General features: G+C 44.5%; 1 long non-coding RNA gene across 2 annotated transcripts; it reads right to left on the bottom strand.

Annotated features, from left to right (window-relative positions):
* Positions 1-2,040: 2,040 nt before the first annotated feature.
* LOC125615581 lies at positions 2,041-10,747 on the bottom strand. 2 transcript variants are annotated; one of them, XR_007346218.1, is made up of 4 exons: positions 10,361-10,747; positions 9,518-9,936; positions 8,246-8,368; positions 2,041-2,098 (listed from the first exon to the last, which is right to left on the bottom strand). It is a non-coding gene; the product is annotated as an uncharacterized LOC125615581 (long non-coding RNA). The 2 variants fall into 2 exon arrangements; XR_007346217.1 differs by having other exon boundaries at positions 2,059-3,072.
* Between the last annotated feature and the right edge of the window lie 7,028 nt (positions 10,748-17,775).

Genomic DNA, 17,775 nt, shown 5'->3' with positions numbered 1-17,775 from the left:
CTGCACCATATACAGCCAGAGGAAGGAGAAGTTGTGCTCCGTTTGTGTACAGTGTGTCAAAATGCATTCTACTGTCACCGGTAACTAATTATAGAACAAATTTAAAAATAAAAATAAAATAAAAAAAGAAAAGGACATAATGTGACACGGCCATATTGGTCATTTATTTCTTAAGCTTGCTTAACTCTCTGAAACACCTGGGCCACTCTGGGTTTGGCAGTGGGCTGACCCAGGTCTGTACCCACAGAACCTGAACTTGTGACAGGAATTGTCAAATTTGCTGCTATTTCAGTAGAACTAGTCCTGCCAGTCAAGTTCTTTGAGACTGTGAGGACAATGAGCCCATAGATCACACGCATTCCTGCAAAATCAAAATTGTTTTTAAGTATTCATGGAAATGGGAGGTGAAGGGTAGTTCTCCCTTTCATTATCAACTTGGGTTTAGACCTCTGGTCTCAGAGTCTGTGGCATATTTTAGATTCTACCAAGAAAATCTCTCAGGGTCCCTCAGGAAACAACCAACTTGAGCTCAAGTGAATAGACTATTTTTTTTTTTTGCTTACCTTAAATTTTCCAAAAGAAGCAATGAGATCAGATTATCTCAGTGTCTAACATTTCTGTAAAGCACTTGATAACAATCACCTACCCATAAAGTGGCAGACCACTGTCAAGTCTGGTGACATCGACCAGGACACCAGTTCTCATCCGCTCCCAATGAGACATGCCCTGAATAAATGTGATAACTGATTTCACCTTCCAAACTGGCAAACCTTGCAGGCCGGAGCTCTTGAAGTAGGACAAAGAGGTAGGGAAGCTTGTTTTTGAAGGGGATTGTGCCATTTCAGGGCCTCAGGATGTCACAACTCTTGCACAAGCACATCCTACACCTTGCACCCAGGAGAAGACACACTCCATCCCCTGGAGTCCAGCCACCGTGGGAAATCACCCAAGCCCAGTCCACAGAGGGCATTTCTGTTACCGCAACATCTTTCCTCGCTGCATATTCTGAAAAGAAGGGGACCAAAGGATTTAAACGTGAGAGCACCTCTCTGAAGTTTATCAGAAGAGGCTTCAGATGGCCCTGTGATTCCCTAGATGAAAGGGAGGACAGAAGTGCAAATCATTGGCATTCAAAGGGAGCGACAGAATATGGGGAGCTCAAGTGCAGTTTGGGGGGAAATTAAAATCAAGAACAAAGGAAAGGAAATTAGACTCAGAGCTGTTCCTTAACATGTTGGATTCGGATTCTGATCATGAAAAACAAAACAAAACATTCAAGAGAAAGCTGTTTCCCAACGTCCATCTTTTAACCTTTTATAACCTTTCTCCTCTGTGGCATGATCTGAGGGAAAGGAGAGCGCTCTCGGGGATAAAGACATCCTAGGACTGTGCGTTTTAAAATAATGGCTTGTTTCTATAAAATGATGGCGGTTGTACACATCTGTCGCAAATAATCTAGGTCAGTGCAAACAAAGAGTAAAAAAAAAGAAAGAAAAGCTTGCAGAAGGGTAATGTTCTTATTCTAATAAAACTCACTATTTATCTCCTTGGTGAAGATATGATGTTTCATTTTGAGTAGAAATAAACGGAGCAGGCATTGGTAGGGGTGATGTCGTCATTATGGAATGCATCAGTGGCTCTTTCTCTATTTCTCTTCTTTTCATGCTCAGGGGGAATCCAAGGGGGCCATTTTTGGTCAAAAATGAGAGTTATGTATAATGCAGCAACATTTTAGATTGCAGGATAGGCTCACGGGATTGTTACGGTCTTTGCCCTCATTAATAAAATAATTAAAAATTATTAATAAAATAAAAATAAAATAGAGACCCTTTCCTTAAAAAGATCTGTCTAGAGTAGATAAAATATTTATTTATTTATTTTGTTTTGGTACTAGGGATTGAACCCAGGGGTGCTTTACCACTGAACCACATTCCCCAGTCCTTTTATTTTTATTTTTATTTTTTTTTACTTTGAAACAGGGTCTCACTTAGTCGCCAAGGGTCTCGCTAATTTGCTGAGGCTGGCCTCCAACTTGAGATCCTCCTGTCTCAGTCTTCCTGAGTCATTGGGATTATAAGCGTGTGCCACCACACCCAGCCTAGAATAAATACAATATTTTTTAAATGTTATCATTAGTTCTAAATGCAAGAAAACCACAGTTTCCCCTAGTGGCCAGAGCATAAGGTTTAAGGTGAAACAGCAGCTCTCCACCTCAGTTTTCTGAATGGTATTGGAGATGATATCCTCTACCTCAAGTCTCTCAAAGAAATTAAATAAAGAAAAAGAGGGGACGATACTCTCGAAAGTATTAATTGATATGCCAATTAGAAAGGAGACATTGTGATAAACCTTTGGCATTTGTGTGATTCAGTCATGAAGACACCCATTTTGGGTGGGGGACAGAGAGGACAACTGGTAAATGCCAGACTTAGGCACGGTGAGAGGCAGTGGCATGTTATTTTGGGCATCACTTTCTGTGGTCTTCCTCAGGAGAACGACTTTTCTCCACTTTGTTCCAGAAAGCCCAGGAGGGCAGCATCTCCTGCTCCTGCCGCACCCTGAAGGTCATTCCTGTCTCCCTTTGCAGAGCCCTTATCTCATATTCTGCAGAGCGGCTTGAGATGCTGTGATAATGGTTGCTTAGTTATTCTCCTCCAGGTCTTCTTGCGTTTTAACTTGGGACAATAACTTATCCCATGGAGTGGTGTTAATTGCGGAGACCTTGGCGACTGCTCTCAGGACGATGACTTTCAGTCTTTGGATCACTGATTCAACAAATATGTATTGAGCCTTGACTCGGCCCAGTAATGTGCTCAAACTGGAAATGCAACGGAGAGCCAGAGAAGCAGCCTCTGAGCTCTGCTTGGGAACAGACATCCAAACAGGGCGGGACCTTTGAGGCGGTGAGGGCTTAGCAGGGCAGCCTGGAAGGCTGAGAGAAGCTTCCAGAGAGAAAGAAGGCCTTGGGACAGGCTGCTCGGGAGACGCTACAGCTGTGCAGGTTTGGATGCCGCCCACGTGGGAGAGTGATGTCTTCCATCTTCAAGTAGGGCCAGTTCTGTTTGGAAGAAACTGGGAAAGAAGGTACGATATTGAATTGGAAGTGGCATGTCCCAGAAGGGGCCTCAGTTCTGCATTCAACCAGCTGTGTGTCTCTGACAGATTCTCTCTGCTTTGCTGACCCTCAAGTTCCCCCTTGGGGAGGGAAAAGAAAAGAAAACAGCGCTCAAGATGCCTTCTGTGATCTTTATCTATTTTAATCTTTTATATCAAGGTGTTTTCCCTAATACCTGAATTAACCCTTTTCAGGGGAGAAATGATATTTCAGGTGCAATGCAGTTCTCCCTGAATATCTCCTAAAGGTAAACATTATTGCCTGCTTATATTTTAGTGAAACTGTTTCTTTGCCGTGGATCATGCCTTTTAAAAATTCTGTTGCAAAGGCCTTGGTCAGATGAAGGACAGCTGTGTGCTGTGTCACTAGCCTACAGCCAAGAAAGAACCAGCAGATAATCGAGCTGGGCTGCTTCACCCACCAGCCCTCCTCATCAGCACCCTTATCATCTCAGGATCGGAATCCCAGGGTCCAGTGCATATGGCGCATTTAGTGATCCTCATTCATGTCACCAAAACCCTCAAAAGAGGAAGGTGCCCACTAGTCAGGTAGAACGCACTCAGCCTTGACTCTGCTGTACCCCAGCACTCAGGATTGTGGTCTACATAAGGGGAAAGGAGACAGAAAGGTAGTTCAGGGGAGGAACTGGTAGTTTTACAAGTTTGGACAAAATCAAGTTTTCAGACTTCTCGAGGCCAGTGGACACCTGGTGGTCCATTGAGCAATCTACAGTTCTGCAAACCAAGCTTGTAGATCCTCCTGTGGGCAAAGATGACGAGATTAGCCATTGATAATTAGAGGAATGGAGACAGGGACTCTGGTGAGCTTCAGGAGGAGAAAGAATGTCGTCTGTGTTTTCACTGAAACCAGGGAAGAGAGAGTCGTTTAAAATCCCGTCAGAAGAGAACAAATTTTATTCACTTCATTGGGGGGCTTGTTTACACTAGGGGGGTAAATGTAAAAAAGACTAGAGAAACTAATAATTCTTAATCAGAGAAGCTTACTTTGTTATGCAAACATTCCTTGTTATAGAGCTTTTTTTTAAAAAAAAAAAGGCAGGATGTCCTTGCCAACCACGGTGATACATGTATATCTCTAATCTGAAGGACTTGGGAGACTGAAGCCGGAGGATCACAAGTTCGAGGCCAGCCTCAGCAACTTAGGAAGACCCTGTCTCAAAAGAAAAAATAACAAGGACTGGGCATGTGGTTCAGTGGTTGAGCACCCCTGGGTTCCATCCCTATTACCACAAAAAAGAAACAAAACCCCCCCAAAAAAACAAATAAACAACAACAACAAAACATGACCTCAGGACTGGGGTGTAGCTCAGTGGCCGAGCACTTGTTCAGCGTGCATGAAGGCCCTGGGTTCCATCCTCAGCGCCACACACACACACACACACACACACACACCCCTAATGGAACCCAATCACAATGACAACTTCTTTCAGGCATATAACAATAAAAAATGAAAGGTACCTTAGAAGTCATTTGATACAAACCATGCACTTCACAGACAGGGAAATTGAGACTCAGAGAGGATAAAATATTTGGCCAAGAACCACAGCTGGTTGGAAGCAGGCCAAGACCAGAATTCTGCTTTTCTGATCTGCAGGCTCTGGGGCTCACTCTCCCTCCCCTTGCTACCTACCCCAGGTTTTGACCTTTTTTCTTTAGTGCAAAGAGACCCATGGAGCCCGACCTGCTCCCTCACCTCCTGCTCCCTCACCTCGGGAGAAGAAAGAGGTGAGCCTCGCTCCTCCTTCTGCAGAGCCCCGGAGCCCCAGAGCCTCAGATCTCGCAGGGCTCACTTTGTGGGTGCTTCCCTTGCCGGGAGGCCTCTATTCTTGGCTTCTGGAAACCCCATCGTCTCTATTGTCTGTTCTCTTCGTGGCCTAACATTGGCCTTGATTCTAACCAAATGCATCCGGATTTGACACAAAGTAAAGCCGTGGAATAACCAGTTAGGGGACTTATTTTCTCCCCGTGCATTATTTTTGTGTTTTCATGCATCTCTTATGCTTTGAATGTCATCACTGTGGAACAAATGCGGGAGCCATCAAAGCCTGAGACAGGCCTCTGTGCCAAGTTGGGAATGCCTTCCGTGGAGCTGGGCCTGAGCCAAGCCTTTAATGTTGCCCTGCTCTTAGGCGGGCATGCTGAAAACCAGGAGGTCAGGGGGCCTGCCCAGCACCCCTGAGCTCCTGTGCCAGCTTCCCTGTCCAACCGGGGAGCAGGCAGACCACAAGAAGGCATCATTAAGAGCCGTCCCAACTTTCGTTTCACAAGTCCAAAGGACATAGGTTTTAATTAAAATGAATTTTTGGAGAATAAATCCTTGCTTTCCTTATTCCCCTCTGAGAGAGGGGGAAAGGAGGGCACGTTTTGCATTCTCTTAAGAAGACGAAGAAGCAAGTACTTTGGGCCCAGACATGATAGGGAAAAAGTCAATACATAAGAAGAAGAACAAGGCAAATGGATGATGGTATTGATCTAAATGATACAGTTTCAAACCCATAGTCTCTGAGAACCATTAAATGTGCACATGTGCGTGCGCACACACACACACACACACATGCACTCACACTCTTCTAGGAGTTTTTAACCCAATCAATATGTAGGCATTTATTTATTAGATCCCTATATGAAACAGATTGCACTAGTATTTTTTCTGATATCTGAATTCCAAAAGCCAAGTGGCCTTCAAGAAAAAAAAAAAAAGAAATGTGGAACCATCTTAATAGGAAGAGAAAGAAAGCGGTCATGAATCCCGCACATGCTCTGACCCAGCGTTTTCTGAGGCCAGGTCACCCACCTGTTGCTTATTTTAAGAAGGGGGATTCTGGCAGCAGCTGGGAGCCTGCCATAAATAACTTGCACACGCATGTTCTAACACTGAGCCCTTCATGTCCCATCTTCCTAAGTGACTTTGACTTTGTGGGTGTCTCAGGTGACCATTCCTTCCAGAGCCATAGAAAATGACAGGCATGTTCAAGGGCATTTTTCTCCCATGAAACCTCTCCTCTTGCAAGCTGGCTATTGACTTTGAAGGGCTTTCCATGGTTGGAGCGCCAACACCAGAATAATCGCGGTCACCATCCCAGGCCATTATGTCAACTCCCTCAACTAATGAAACCCACCCACATTTCACAACTCTCCATTTCACAAGTCTCCACCATCATTCATTTTAAGCTCAAAATCCCCATCTTGGCAGGTGAATCTCCTCCAGAGTTCCCAACCTCCTCACCATCTCCCCGAGCCACAGCCGCTGCTTCCTGACTGAACCTGGCTCTTGAGCTGTGTCACAGGACTCCACCCTCAGGCCATGGCTGCTCTGAGGCTTAGCAGCCATCTTTCCCCAGCTCTGCCTCCCTATCAGGCAAATTGGAAGAGATGACCTGGCAAGGGCCTGGTGCTCTCATGCAGCATGAGTATAAAGGTGAGCTCGTGTTTTCTGTGCTCTGGCCAATGGCGGGGAGGCTCACCTGCCCAGGGTTAGAGAAACCTCAGCTCATTCAAAACCACCATGTAAATGAATTCAACCTTACGACTGGCATTAGCAACTACAAGGACTGACAAACCCTCAGATCCAAGGGGAATTTGAACTTCTGCTTTAATGGTTCTTTAAAAAGTCAGCCAAAAAAAATGTTCTTTCAAATATTGGCTCTAATATCTTTTGTTTATCACTTGATTAAGACTGGAAAATTCCCATTGCTAGAGGAATTTTTGATATGTCAAAAATTCTGACATAAAAGCTGATATGTCAGGGCACAACAATTCCGTTGGCTTTAACACTGGTAACTGTGTTTCCCAGTATGAACATTTGCAGATAAGATGACCAAACCTCAGAGAGAAATATGTGTGTACGTAAGCTCAGGCACTACTTAGACCCCACTTGTGAGAATACGGTGTAATCACTGTATATCACATCTGAAGTGGGAATCATATCATCTTTAAAATATCCTAGTGCACAGTCTTGGGTAGTCAATAAATATTGAAGAGATGGTGAGATGTTTTAGCTCACAAGATCGAAGTCATTATCAACACAGCCGACCCTGATGGGAACTCTGGCTTAATTTCCCATCAGGAAACACAAAATCAGCCTCACTCTCGTTGTCCTCCATAGACTTCAAGGTCTTAAAGGCTTTGAGTTTTAAGATCAGCCTTGGCTTAAATTGCTTTTCTTTTAGGCTGAATATGAATCTCTGGCTTGAGTTATGTTCATGGAAATGTTTTTACTACCAACAGGGAAAACCGGGTGATTTTCTGATAATTGTCTGATTCCCTAAGGGTCAATGAAACAGGTTCATTGTATCATTGATGGTTCACACCTCAGCAGAATGAATACTTCTCAACTGGAGTACTGTGTTCTTTCTTTCTAGGAGCAACCAATGCATTTTCAAAGCTGGTTTTAAGTAGTATTTGACAATGACAGTCATTGTTTTTAGGCAGAAGTTTTGATGTTGTTTGCTTTGAACATGTTTAAATCAAATGCATCTCCTCCTTGAGTGGAAGAGAAAAAATCCATGAGTCCAGAAGAATAATGGGGGTCAGGGTCATTTGAACATTCATGGGGCAACTGAGTCAGAAGCCCATGAAAACATATCATATTACTGGATTCTGCATTAGTCTCTTGCAGAATGGGAGAGCTCCCAAGGAGGGTTTGGCTTTGAGCAATTAAAGGAGGTAGAATGTAATTATCATTGATAATTTGGCTGCAAGTTGTCTTCCGGGGGACAGAGATCTCCAGTGGGTCCACAGAAAGATTCTCCCAACTCCATTCAATTTGAAAATCAGTTTAAATATCTAGGTCACCAACTCACATTGCTACACCACTGTAGTCTCTGAATGACATGGGACAGGGTCTTTCTTGGCCAGGAAGACAGTCTTAGCATCCAAAGCAATTGCTTCTGTGGCATTGCATTCAATACACGTATTTTAACTGGGTGAATTGTGTGAGCCATTGAAGAGGGTAAAAGAAACTGCAAGATCCTGTTTCCACAACTGCTGACATTCCTTCTCAGGTCTCTGGCCCTTTACCTCTAAGGTCAACCCTGGAGGGGCAGCTGGAGAAGACTGCAGTATTTGCCCAGCCTTCTGCTCAATGTTAGCCCATTCCCCCTGAGCCTACCTGCTGAGGGGAGCTCCTTTGAGACCTGTGGACACCAGAGCAGTTAGAATTCCCATTGTCTTCTGCGGGGGATAGCCTTGGCTGATGCTGGGGTGCACCTTGGCTTGGACCCATGGTCAGCACCTGTGGGAACATGGTTACACCATGGCTCACATTTTCTTTTCATCTTTTTTTTCAGTTTTATTTCAATTTTAATTGACATAAAAGTTCTACATATACGTGAGATATAGCGTGATGCTTTGGTACAGATAAGACATTGTGAAATAATCAAATCCAAGTATTTAGCATATCTATTACCTCATGTATCATTTCTTTGTAGTAAGAGCATTCGAAATCCTCTCTTCTAGCTATTTTGAAATATAGGATAAAATGTCGTCAACCGTAGTCACCCTACTCTGCATCAGAGCACCTGAATTAATTCTTCTTATCTCACTGTAGCTTCGTAGCTGTTGACCAATCTTTCTGCATCTTCCCCTCCCCCTCCCCTTAATGCAATACTAGTCACTATCACCAAGACATGGACTTAACCTAAGTAGGTATCAGAGGACAAATGGATAGAGAAAATGTGAGATATTTTCATATATATATATATATATATGTAGGAATACTACTCAGCCTTAAAATGAGTATCTTATAGAAGCCAGGCGTGATGGTGCACACCTATAATCTCAGGTACTCTGGAGGCTGTGGTAGGAGGATCACAAAATTGGAGGCCAGCTTGAGCAATTGAGCAAGACCCCATCTTGAAACAAAATAAAAAGGACTGGGGATGAGCTCAGTAGTAGAGAACTCCTGGATTCAATATTCAGTTCTCCAAAAAAAAAAAAAAATGAAATCCTATGATTTGTGGCAACATGGATGAACCTCAAGAACATTATGCTAATTGTACAAAACCTGGCACAGAAAGACAAACAGCGCTCGGTCTTACTCATCTGTGGAAGTCTTTCATCTCACCATGACTCAGGACCCTCTGTGAGTTTACTATTCTGTGACTTTGCTAAAATTAGCTGATTTCCCTCTCTCCCCGCCCATATTAGTGGTGAGTAGGAGATAGTTGCTCATTCACACCACGGAAGCTAAACTAAATCCTTACTTTTTTTAGTGCGATTGTGAAGTTTTCCCTCTACTAGCACAGATCCTGGAAAATGAAAAAGAGTCAAATGTGCCTAAACATTACATAAAAGTCTATATGAGGAATTCATGTGAAAAAATACCATGAGAGTCTATTTGGCAATTAAACCAGAGAGTGGAAATCAGAGTATCTCCCCATACCTCTGTACACACTGGCATGACTGGTTATCTTTGAACAGATCACTTTGCCCGGGTTTGTTTCAGAGGTGAGTGACGATTTAATCGTTCTTCTGGTTTGTAGATGAAGACGACTTTCTTCCCACCTGGGAGATTTGCTCTGAAGCCAGGCCCTTGCTCTAGGTCCTGACTCACCAGGCTTTGGGAAGACAGAGATCCTCTGTCCTGTGGATCATGGTGGGGAGCATCTTGGACAGTATTTGGCCCACGTGGATGTTCAGGGGGTATCTGCTGAACTGGGAATGAGGGATGGGCATGTTCCATACACCTGACCCAGCACCCCTACTCTAGACCCACTTCAGAGCCCTTTCCACTCCAACCTACACACTTGCTGTGGATTCTCTGGGAAAGAAGACTTGTTCCTTCAACAGCTCCCCCTCCACCTGTGAATGAGAGAAAAATTACCCCAAACACTCGAATAGTGGAAGGGGGTAAATACAGGCAGCAAACACTAGCAAGCCCAATTCAATTGCTTTTCATTGCATTCAATCGAATCGAATCATTTCTCAGTTTGAAAACAAGAGCAGGCTTCTTAAGCCCTTGGCACACTTTTGATGATTCCAGAGAAAAACCTGGATGGACAGGAAGCATCTCAGAGAAGCAAGTAGGAAAATTCAATCATCGAGCACCGTCATAGCAAAATGGATTTCAAGAAACTACTTGCATCTCCGGCCCTCTGCTGGGGAATAATCCTGTGTTCCCATCGATTATAACATGGCATTAGGCAAATAGCAAATAGCTGTGTGTGTGTGTCACAAGCTTTGTCCCCCACAAGGACCCTGGATAATCTCTTCACCTTTCACCCACCGCTAATGGAATCCAGCGAAGGTGTGGTGAGGTGTCCTTTGCAGAAGTATCTAGGGAGGGTCTTCAATTCTCTCCTATGCGTCCTGCCCGCCATGTCTGTCTCCCACACTGCATCTGCGTCCATGTCACAATATTTTCCCAAGAAGCTGCAGCCATGGCAACATCCTAAACCCATCCCTCGCCCAGCTCTTGAAGGAGTTTATAAAAATCCAGCTGTAAAAATTGGCCGCGGACCATCTTAGCTGGTGGCTTGATTCGCAGGAGTCCGCCTTCTGCCCGTGCCTGTCTGCTACTCCCACTCCAACACCGGCCACTTAAAAATATTGACAAAGTCATTTAACATGTATTTAGCCCTCGGAGAGGAAATCAGAGCTGAGCTCGAGTGGACTTTTCTTACTAGGATACCTCTTTCTAAGGTCGACCTCGTCACTTTTTCCCTCTTCTCTCCTGCCATCTGGGTGAGCGCAGATGAAATCAGAAGTTCATTTTTTGTCCCTCTTATGTCATTTTATGTCCCTCTTTTATGTCATTTTTATTTCCTCTTGTTTGGAAGTTTTCCCTTTCCTAAATGCCTTTTGAGTTCAGCGAGAGTCCCATATACAGGGGCGGGGGGGGGGGGAAATACACAGCCGTCACAGAGAAGGGGACAGAAGCGTCAGGATGGCTTCATTCCAATACTGTTAACCTCCATTTTTTCTTAACCCACTCCATGAGAAATGGGGTGGAATTCTTTTCTTTTTCTTTAAAGAAAAGTTATGTAAGGTGTCAGTGTCTCCATTATCCCTCATGGTTAGGGGCCTTTTCTTTGCACCAATTTGGGTACTTGGTAAAATTCTGGTTATCCCTATTCTGAATCTTGATGAGTTGGATAAGGTGCCACCGTGTGCAGTGGCTGGAGGTGACACAGGGCACTCTGCCTCACCTAAGGGACGGGAGATTTTTTTCACTCCAGTACAAGGGATTGAACCCAGGGATGCTTTACCACTGAGCTACATCCCAGCCCTTTTTATTCTTCCTTTTGAGACAGGGTCTCATTAAGTTGCTGAGGCTGGCCTTGAACACACAGTCCCCCTGAGTGGCTGGGATTGTAATTGTGTGCCCATGTGGAGAGGGAGATTTTTAAGTTTTGTGGATTTTTTTTCTTTTTTTTTTTTTGTGGCGGGGGCCGGGTGGGGAACCAGGGATTGAACTCAGGGGCACTCTACCACTGAGCCACATCCCCAGCCCTATTTTGTATTTTATTTAGACACAGGGTCTCACTGAGTTGTTCAGTGCTTCATTTTGCTGAGGCTGGCTTTGAACTCTTGATCCTCCTGCCTCAGCCTCCTGAGCAGCTGGGATTACAGGTGTGTTCCATCACACTTGGTTATTTTTTTTTCTTAATTAAATTAAATTTGTTAGTCTAAAAGAAAAAAAAATCTAAGGAATAGTCGACCCACTGGAAATATTCTGAATTAGAGTGCTTGAAGAATGTAAGCGTGTAAGTATGGATATGTTCATTTGTGACATTTGATAAATGAGATGCCCTGGTGGAAAATTCAATTGGAAGTTTTGAGACAATTATCACTGAGGCGAATTTACTTCCGGTCAAACAGAATGCATGAAATCAAACACTTCCGGGTAAAAAGGTCTTCATTGGAGCAGAATTTCATATCTACATCCAAAAGGGAGGTAGGCTGCCCCAAGGTCACCTTGGGCAGGGCCTGTTCTGAGGCAGACAAACTAAGGCTCTTGTCTACCATGCCCATGAGGTGGTTCTGACTGTGACAGATAGGGCTGGCTCTGGCTCAGCCACAGCACTGGTGACATCCAAGAGCTTTTCTTTGGGACCTTTCCATTTTCCCTTCTCCTCGTCTCTCTCCCATGTCTGGGCATGTCCGAGACCTAGTGCTCACACTCAAAGCATGGGTTCTCTGTGAGTGACTAGATCCTTTCATTTCTAATTAGCAATAATTAGTAATATATTCTCTCAAGAACTATATTAATGACATCTAAAAGATCTCGAGGACTGTCATATCTTGAAACGGTTCCTCTTTAGTCTAGCAAGTGAAACAACTCAGCTCGAACTGAAAAGTCCCCCTGGTCCCCATCTGCAGAGTGTGACAATTGCATCAGACTCCCTAATCACAACAGGATAGAGCAGTCACAGAGTGGCTGCAATGGAGATGCTTATCAGTCAACTTTTCAAACTATTTTCATGCACTCTGCCTCCTGGAATTCCCCCTCTTCCCCCACCACCTTGATGTCGAGAGCAGCTGCACACATGGGTCAGCTCTGTCAAGGGCCACACGAGTTCAACTGAGATTACCCTGGAAATTCCCTCCTATGAGTGGGTTGGTGCAATGGAAGGAGAGGTGATTTTGCAAGGTAGATGTATTTCAGCGCGACAACCATTCTGAACAGGAGGGAAAAAAAAAAAATCACTCTGTTTTTCTCAAAGTCTGTTATAATCCAGGCAGCAGCAAATACATACAGAAAACAAGTCAGTAGTCCTGGTCTACAGAAAAACCCGTGAGTTTTCTCTGTGCTAATGGACTGAAGCCCAGGGATAGACCAGATCATCTAGGAAGAGAGCAAAGAAGACGGAGTCGAGGTCACAGTCTTGAGGAATGCCAATATTTAATTGTTAGTGAAAGATAAGCTTGAAAAGGGGACCCAAAGAAATGGTAGGGGGTGGGGGGGTTGCAATAATCCAGAGAAGAGAGGCTTTCAAGATGGCGTCATAGATTGCTAGTGGGACTGCAAATTGGCGTAACCCCTCTGGAAAGAACTAAGGAGGTTCCTTATGAAACTTGGAATAGAACCATGATTTGACCCAGTTATCCCACTCCTTGGCATATAAACAAAGGACTTAAAATTAGCACACTACAGTGACACAGCCACATCAATGTTTGGAGCAGCTCAATTCACAATAGCTAAGTTATGGAACCAACCTGGGTGCCCTTTAACAGATGAACGGATAAAGAAAATGTGGTACATATACACAATGGAATATTACTCAGTCTTAAAGAAGAACGAAATGATGGCATTGGCTGGTAAACGAATGAATCTGGAGAATATCATGCTACATGAAATAAGCCATTTCACCAAAACCAAAGGTCAAATGATCTCTCGGATATGTGGATGCTAACACACAACAAGGGGAGGGGAGAGTAGAAGTTCATTGGATTAGACAAAGGTGATTTGCAGCACTATTTCCATCTACCTGTATAATTAAAAACAAAGTGAAACCTAAGGAAGGGAGAAGGGATAGGAATAGGAAAGACAGTAGAATGAATTGGACATAACTTTCCTATGTTTACATATGAATATACCACCAGTGAATCTCCACTTCATGTACAACCATAAGAATGGGATCCTAATTAGAGTAAGATATACTCCATGCATGAAAAATATGTCAAAATACACTCTACTGTCATGTATATCTAAAAAGAACAATTTTTTTTAAACATGGTCAGCGTAGACTGAACTCTTGAATCATCCTGAAAGGGCAAATAAAATAATCAAAAGGAACAAACAATTCTGGAGGTTGGGGTAGACGGAATCATCTCTTCCAAAATGCCTGCACTGAGAGCTCCAACCCCCACCGTGCCTGCATTTGGAGACGGGGCCCTTCCTAGAGGGATTCAGATGAAGGAGCTCAGAGGGTGGTTCGCTCATCCAGTCTGACTGGTGTCCTTCCAAGTGGAGACCCACAAGAGGGCTCAGGGAGAGGGCCATGTGCAAGCCAGGGGGGGAGGCCTCAGCAGAGACCACCTCTGCCCACGCTTGGATCTTGGACTTCAGCCTCCAGAACCAGGGGACAATCAATTTCTGTGGTTTCAGTCACGCAGCTTGTGGTGTTTGTCACCGCAGCCCCGGTCACCGACACGAGCAGCCAGAAGTCAAAGGGGACCCAGGGTCGAGTTGTTTCAGCAGACAAGGGAGGGAGAAGACTGGAATGGAGAACGTTGAGGAAGGAACGGGGTCGGGGGCGGAGAATAAATGGAAGTAGGGTGAAGAGCTAACTCTCAAGAATCTTGAATGTAGGGGGAAAGAGAGGTAGGGCGAAGAACTGGACAAAATGTGGACTAAACTTGGAAAATAGTCAAAATCACCTCATAGGGGCAAAACATCCCTCAGATTAAAGAGCAGAATTATGGTTGTCATAACAGTAACCAAGAATGCTATGATTTATCGAGCAACTAATATGTGACAAATTGTGTGCTTCATGCTTGATACATTTTCCCTAATTTTATCTTCACAGTTTAATGCCTAGAACTTGCCAGGTATTCAATGTATATTTCCTGAATAAATAATGAATGAGTATCAAGCACGGGTTATTGTTCCATATATACAAAATTAAACATTGCTTGGTTTAAGTAACTTTTTTCAAGGTTTATATGTCTCTAAAACCTGATCGATAACATGGACACATCTAGAGAGACGATCTGGCAACTAAAGAAAATGCTTCAAGTGGAAATAAAGAAATAAAGAGTCCAAAAGGCAAAACCTAAGGGGCTTTCCCATCGCTGTCCAAGGGACAGGGACCAGGCATCTGCACTGCCCACTGCCGAGGGTAGAGCCCTCTAGGGAAAAGGCACTTTGAGGATTAAGGACATTCCAACACTCACTCCCATCCTGGGATCCGGTAGACCCCTGTGAGGGCTCTCAGGGATGTGATGCATGACTGGTTTTCCTTGCCCACCTGCGTCAGCCTTGGGAGATGCCAACATGAGTTAGTCCTGCAGGAGATTCGTTAGGGGATGGGAGAAGGCTGGGCAGCCATGGGGCCCTAGGACAGAGAGGGAAGGAGGATGGATTGCTGGGTGGGGGCAAGCTGGGCGGCACTGGGGCCCTACAAGGGTATTAGCCAAGCTGACAAGGAGAACATGAGCCTGAGGTGCCTGTCAGAGGAGGCCCTGCCCTCCAGGGAAGGGCCTTCACCATGTCCCTCAACACCAGGACGTTGCCTGGGTGCAACCCAGGGGTACAGGGCTCTGGGATAAGGGCTGCCTTCTGGAGCCCACCCTGGGCCCCGCTGTGGAGGTGGATTTCAAAGTGCAATAGCAGAGCTGAGGCCATCACAGCCAAGACCGGAGTCAAGTTACCACCGCCACCTCGCATCCCGGGTCTGTGACTTCTTACTCCATAAAATGATTCTGTAAAAATGATCGAATTCAAATAAAAATGCTAGAGGAAATCTGAAAAGATCTTTTTTGTTAGAGTCTGTAAACAAGTCAAAATAACACCTGGCATTTTGCCAGGGGAATGTTAAAGTTCGTAAACAAGTCTGGATGGTGCCTGGCAAAATGTCAGAGGGAGTGGTTTGAGAAGTAACAAAAGCGAGCCATTAAGTGTAGAGATTCCTGGTTGGTTGACTGATGTATCTAGTTTATGCTAATTAGATAAGCTGTGTGGAATGTATAAATACTGCTCCTGTCCTGCAATAAACGGCTTCCACTCCTGCTGTATCAAGTACACAAGTTATTCGTCACCCCCCCTGATTATTCTGCTGCAGCCGTACTCCGGCAGATGGTGGCCCGTTACGGGGAGCCCCGGGACACTCGGGGGTAAGTGACGAAAAAAGCTGCCCGTCCATAGATAGGATGGGAGCAAATCTACTCGTCCCTAGGCAGATAGGGCGAGAGGAAAAATGGTCATTTCAAGAAAATGGAGAAGATTGATACAGTATGTTTGTGTCTTGTTTTGTCTCAGTGTATTGTATTGTCTTTGTGATGAAAATATGGAAGGGGTGAGAAGTAAATTACTAAGGGAAGAAGGCACTCCAGTGGAACCAAGAATAGTTAGGGCATGTGTTGATGGAAGCCCAGGAACTCTAGTCAGAAAGAAAAAGAAAGTTCAGAAGAAGAATGATTATCAGGAAAAAAGTTGCAGCAGAAGGCTATTACTGAATACTTTTCGTTACCGGAGGGTGCGTGAAGCGGAGNAATGTATAAATACTGCTCCTGTCCTGCAATAAACGGCTTCCACTCCTGCTGTATCAAGTACACAAGTTATTCGTCACCCCCCGGTTATTTTGCCCAGCCAGCCGGGCTGCGGCACTTTTTCATTCGCTATTCGATTGCTGAATATCCATAGTACAACTTAGCTAAATGAGTCCACTGAGGGCAACGGACTATAATCCAGGCAACTTGCAGTGACCTGGTAAGAGAGGGTTCCCTCCCTTACAATTTTATCCATCTGTCATATAATGATTACTTAATCCCTCTCTCTTTCTCTCTTATTTATACCAGGGATGGAACACAGGGGTGCTTAACCATGGAGCCATATCCCCGCTGGTTTTTTATTTTGAGACAGGGATCTTGCTAAGTTGCTTTAGGGTCTCCTAAGATGTGGAGGATGTTTTGAACTTGCAATCCTCCTTCCTTGGCCTCCCAAGACACTGGGATTGCAGGCATCACGCACCACTGCGCCTGGCTTGATATGTTTGAATGGATAAGACCAAATAAAGAGAAAAGGCAAAGAACACTCTCTCTGTTCTGCTTCCCATTATCTCATCATTTCCTAGCTCTGAATCCGTCCAGGCCCAGCTTGCCTTCTCCTCTTCCGTATTCTAACCCTCTTCCCACATAGAAGGTGCTCCTTAGATTTTAGTTTAGCCTCTATCCCCAAAAGTCGAACAGAAAGCCACTGTTCTCCATGTATTTGTTGAAGGAACACTTCCACCCATAAACGCACACTTACGTTTTTATAAAAAATTGTGATTCAACAACCACAGTGAAAGTATACATTTTGCAAAATGAGTGTTGGGTGAGTCAACAGTTAATGATTTTCTAAGACAGGAAATAAGCAAAGGCGGACAACCGGCCTGCTTTTCTCAACACTGTAGGCCAAGAGTGTTAGATGATCACATATTCATTTTCTTCTTCTTTTAATTGGGACATTTTTATGGGGTACAGGACAATAATTCAACACATGGGCACAGTTTGCAATGATCAAATCTGGACCCTAAGCACCCCATCTCCTCCACATGGATCATTTCCATGTGTTGGGAACCTTTGTCCTCTTCCAGCTATTGCGAAATATATCACAGATCATTGTAACCAGTCATCACCCTGCTGTGCTAAAGAGAACTGGAATTGGGGCTGGGGGCTGTGGCTCAGTGATAAAGCGCTTGCCTCTAATGTGTGAGGCACTGGGTTCGAGCCTCAGCAGCACATAAAAATAAATAAAGATACTGTGTGTCCATCTACAGCTAATAAATAAATAAATAAACAAATAAATAACTGGAATGAATCCCTCTCGTTCAACTGCATTTCAGCACCCCATCTCCCCTCCATCCATCCCCCCAACCTCACCCCCTCCCAGGCTCCAGCAGCCGCCATCCTGTTCCATTCTCCCATGAGACCAACTTTCCAGTCTCCACCAATGAATGAGAACATGTGGTCATCTGCATCTGGCTTCCCTTGTCC

Source organism: Marmota marmota, unplaced genomic scaffold (genome assembly GCF_001458135.2).
Source record: "Marmota marmota marmota unplaced genomic scaffold, marMar, whole genome shotgun sequence".
NCBI lineage: Eukaryota > Metazoa > Chordata > Mammalia > Rodentia > Sciuridae > Marmota > Marmota marmota.
This window is presented reverse-complemented; position numbering and strand designations above follow the sequence as displayed.